Source organism: Gopherus flavomarginatus, assembly GCF_025201925.1.
Source record: "Gopherus flavomarginatus isolate rGopFla2 chromosome 13 unlocalized genomic scaffold, rGopFla2.mat.asm SUPER_13_unloc_2, whole genome shotgun sequence".
Classification (NCBI taxonomy): Eukaryota; Metazoa; Chordata; order Testudines; family Testudinidae; genus Gopherus; species Gopherus flavomarginatus.
In genome coordinates, this window is record NW_026114610.1 from 4378001 (window position 1) to 4382558 (window position 4558).

General features: G+C 56.8%; 2 non-coding genes across 2 annotated transcripts; one reads left to right on the forward strand and one right to left on the reverse strand.

Annotated features, from left to right (window-relative positions):
- Nucleotides 1-341: 341 nt before the first annotated feature.
- TRNAR-UCG (transfer RNA arginine (anticodon UCG)) lies at nucleotides 342-414 on the forward strand. Its single transcript has one exon. It is a non-coding gene; the product is annotated as a tRNA-Arg (tRNA).
- A 983-nt stretch (nucleotides 415-1397) lies between these two features.
- TRNAF-GAA (transfer RNA phenylalanine (anticodon GAA)) lies at nucleotides 1398-1474 on the reverse strand. The gene has a single exon. It is a non-coding gene; the product is annotated as a tRNA-Phe (tRNA).
- Between the last annotated feature and the right edge of the window lie 3084 nt (nucleotides 1475-4558).

Below are 4558 nucleotides of genomic sequence, written 5' to 3' on the forward strand. Positions count from 1 at the left end.
TCCTCCTCCTCCTCAGTGAGATTAAATCTCCACACCTAGACAGCTGGTCCATCCGCTGCACCATAATCCCCCATGCCTGAGACCCCCTGCCAAAGCCCTGCACCCGGCTCCAGAGAATTAAGTCTCACATCTCACTGGGAACTCAACTTCTTGTGCTCAGAGAGACTCGGCCCCTCTCAGTAGCTGACCTGAGAAACACAGTGTCTGCAAAAGAGTCATGTTGCACCTTATAGATTAACAGACATATTGGAGCATGAGCTTCGGTGGGTGAATCCTCACTTTGTCAGTTGTATCAGTGTCTGTCTTTTCCAAAGAAGTGCCTGGAGGGCATTTTTTTGTGTGACCACGTGGCCTAATGGATAAGGCATCTGACTTCGGATCAGGGGATTGAGGGTTCGAGTCCCTTCGTGGTTGTGCTTGTCCAGTTTTACCTTTGGGCTAAAAGTCCTGCTTCCTTCAGGGCTGGAACCTCTTCTTGGCTGCTCAGGCCAGTGCTCTGGCTTCAGCTAGAGCCCCGGGAAGGAGTTGGGGGATGGGCGTCACAAAGGCTGGGGCAGAAGTCCCAGGTGCTTCTGGTCTAGCCTTTGCCCTTCCTGACTTGCCAAAGAAAATGGGTGGCTGCCCGGGCTAGTGTGTAGAGCAGTTTCCCTCTTCCAAATGTGCAGCAGTCCCTGTGTTTGAGGGGGTTTGCTACATAGCACCTTCGGAGCCTGGGTGTTTCTCTGCTTCTCGCCAGCTGGGAAAAAGCCTCTTGGGGAAAAATCTCCTGCCCCACTGCTAAAGTGAGCACCTTGAGTGGGATCAGTCAGAGGCCCCACCATGGGGGCTGGCCCTGCTTTCCTACCATCTTGTGATGTTGGCCACAGAGCATCAGCAGCCGCCCCGCATGCATGCTGGTGACCTTCAGTGGGTGTTTGGCATGGCAGGGAGCAGGCTGGCTGAGTGTTTTTGTGCCTGTCTGAAGGCCACACATAGGCACGGTCCTGCCCTCCTCTAGCCCTGACCTCAGTTGCTCTGTGGCTTTTAAGCCTTCCCTTGGAGCTGTCAGCACCAGCTGCCTCTGCTCTAGGTGGCCAGAGGAGGAGACGTGTGTGGAGTCACTTTTACAGATGCCCCTTCCCTGGTACTGCCATTGCTCAGCTGCACAGAGGAGTTTTCATCCCCAATCCCTGCCTAGCAGCCCTCTGGCACCATTCCTGAGGGCTGCCCTGCTTCACTTTCTTCCTACCATGTTGGGAAAGACAGTTCTCATTATTAAAGGTCAGATGGGCCAACTAGGGGCAGAAGCCCATTCTATGTTTTCCTACTGCAGAGCCCAAGATCAGTAACTTATCTTGGGTGCAAGCACTGCTGTGCTCCCAGAAAACAAGGCACCCCTGCACAAAGAAGAATGAAAGGGCCTACCCAAGCCTGGGATTGAACCAGGGCCCCTTAGATCTTCAGTCTAATGCTCTCACAACTGAGCCACTTTAGCAGCTACATGACAGCATTTTGGCCTGTTGCTTCTCTGTCTGGGATGTTTTTGTCAGCAGCTGCACACAAAAAGGAGAGGAAAACAAACGGCTGCTTCATACCCCCACCAGAGGAACCCAGCACCGTTAGCTGTGGTGAGTAAGAAGTGGCTGTTCGCTGACAGGGCCTGTCCCCGAGCAGCTGGAACAGCAGCTGCCGCCTCCCCCTTGGCTCCAGGCCGTGGGAAATGCTCATTGCCTGGCTCCATGGGCGGATGCTGCTCCGTGCTCTGGAGAGCATCTGTATTGCTCTGTCAACCCCTCGTCTTCACTGAGCCAGTCTGGTAAGTGCCCCCTCCGGCCTGGCAGCTGAGAGTCTGTGCAGACATCAACCCCCTGGCCAGCCCCACAGCCAGCAACAGCGCCAGCCCCCCCAGCACCACAGGGGCACTCAATGCACTTCCTGTGGGGAAATGGCTCCTTGGCGTCCTGCTGCTAGAGTGAGAGCCAGGAGAGAGCAGTGTCTGGCTCACCTTGGGGCAGAGAAGGGACCTGATGGGTGCAGCTCTCCCTCAGCCTCCCCCGCAATGCTGGTCAGTTGTATTGTCACTGTCATAGTCAGCGTTTTCCTTCAGGGCCGGCCCTAGAGGGGTCTGGGGTCAAGGACAAATCCCCCCTTTCCTCCCCAGGCCCCACCCCCACCCCCACCCCCACCCCCACCCCTTCCCCCAAGTCCCCACCCGTCCCATCTCTTCCCATCCTGCAACTTCCTGCCCCTTTCCTCAACCACCCCCACCTCTTCCCATCCCTGCTCCTCCCCCTCCCCACCCAATGCCTCCTGAGCCCCACTGATCACTGGCATGTGGGAGTAGCTGAAGGGGAAGAGGAGGAACTTGTCAGCAAGGCCTGTAGTGGGCAGGGGAGGAGCTGGCTGTCAGTGGGTGCTGAGCATCTATTTTTTCTCTGTTGGTTCTGCAGCCCGCAGCTCCCATGGAGTCGCTGACTTGGCTCCTTTCGCACTCTAGAGAGAGGAGCAGAACCAGGGCTATGGCTGATCTATGGGGCACCAGGTGAGTGCCAGAGGCTTCAGGTGCTGAGAATTTGCCTGACCCCTCAGAAACACAGTGTGAGGTGGTGCCCCAGGGATCTCTATGAAAGGTGCAGAACAGGATTTACTTGGGGTGGGGAGAGAATTGAGAGTGTCTCGGGGGTTGTACAGAGGCGTTGCCCAGGTGATAGACTGGCTAAAACACAGGCCTCACTGTGAGCAGGCTTCAAACCTGCACAGAAGAAACCTATTGCTTTCCACTCCCACATCTTAACCACTCAGCCATCAGTGAAACAAACCCCCCAATGCCAGAGAACCTGGTAATGAATCACAATGACCAGGTGTGAAGTCATCTGAACTACAGAATTCCCACCTCAAACCTGGCTCCCAAAGCACAGGGGGGATTTAGGGTTTGTTCTCTTTGCTTAGCCATGTGCAGTCGCACAGAGAGCACGTTTAAAAGTCTCCCCTCCCACAGAGCAGGAATGGGAAATGATTCTCAACTTGAAGCTGATGTAGGGTAACCAGACGTCCCGATTTTATCGGGACAGTCCTGATATTTGCTTGTTTGTTCCGTGTCCCGACTGACGTTTGGTTGGGACCCTGGACAAACAAACTTTGTCCTCTTCTCCAGCACACAGGCATAGTCTAGAGGGATACTTACCCCCGCTCTAACTCTGCCCCCTCATTCCCCCATTGGATCCCTCCCTAAATCCCGGCCCTGCCCCTGCCCCTGCCTCCAGCCCCACCCCCTCACTGCCCCATTGGATCCCTCCCCAAATCCTCGCCCTGGCCCTGCCTCTTCCCCAAGCATGCGGCATTCTTCCTTCCTCCCAGGTTTGCACACGGGCCATGGCCATGACCAGGAGTGCAGCGCAGAAGCTGCTCCAGCCCTGCAGCCTGCGGGGCAGCACAGTGGGGCTGGGGGCAGCACGGAGCAGGCAGGGCCCAGGTGGGCGGGTGGTGGAGACACACGTGGGGCGGACATGCTCCTGCTGGGAGCTGCCTGGTTCACCCCTTGCCCGAGAGCTGCAGGAGGAGCCCGGATCATGGCTCGGCTGCAGAGCTCGGAGCCCAGGCTGGGCCCAGGAGCGAGGGGATGGGGGAGCTGGGGATGTAGCAGGGGTTGGAGCCGAGAGTTGGTTGGAGATGGGACTGTGCCACTGCCGCTTGGTGGTGGGGGGGCCCTCCGGCTTTTTTTTGCTCCACCCCCCGCGTCCCGATATTTCATCTTTGACATCTGGTCACTCTAGCCTGATATGAAGGGGGATGTTTGGACCAAGGGCCCAGGGACTGGCCTTTGCTAGAGAAACCACTGTCAAGTTTTAGCCAATAAGGACAAGTCAGCAAATAAGAACAACCTCAGGTATCAGTAACTGCTACAGGTTGCAAATTCCTACATGCAGCAGTTTCTGGCACTACACCTGCGCAGCTCTGCTCCCCGGCTCTTCTCAGGCTCCTGCTCTCTCCTTAGCTCTGCCCCACTCTCGCCCAGGCAGTTCCAGCTCACATGGAGGATGGGACCCCCTGGCCTGGTGACTCCCTCATTACACTGCCTGGCCTGTCAGTGCAGCTAACTTGGAGCTTTGGCCTCTCCCCATTGTCCCTGGGGACTGTCAGTCTCAGGGTCCTGATTTTCCATTGATCCTTCCCCCTTCTATTGGTGCTGGGAACTAGCCAACCAACACCCCCACACACACACACACTAAGTTTTAGTAAAGGGCCAAGAGCCCCCTTACACAAGCCAGCCCCATGAGGGTCACCGATGTGCAGAGAAGGCAGCACAAGCTGGTCCCATGGTGTAATGGGCAGCACTCAGGACTCTGAATCCTGTAATCTGAGTTCAATCTCAGTGGGACCTTCTGTTGGCTTGTGGTCATAGGCGGCAGGTTATATACATGTGTGGTGCTCGGGCTCCAGGAATATTCAGGGCTGGGGGCCCTGCTCCAGCAATATTTGGAGCTGGGTCTCTTCCCCTGGCCCTGGCCCCTGCCTGCCACCCCTCCCCCTGCATGTCCCCCCTCCCCCGCTGCGCTGCGTCCCTGCCTGACAAAAAGCA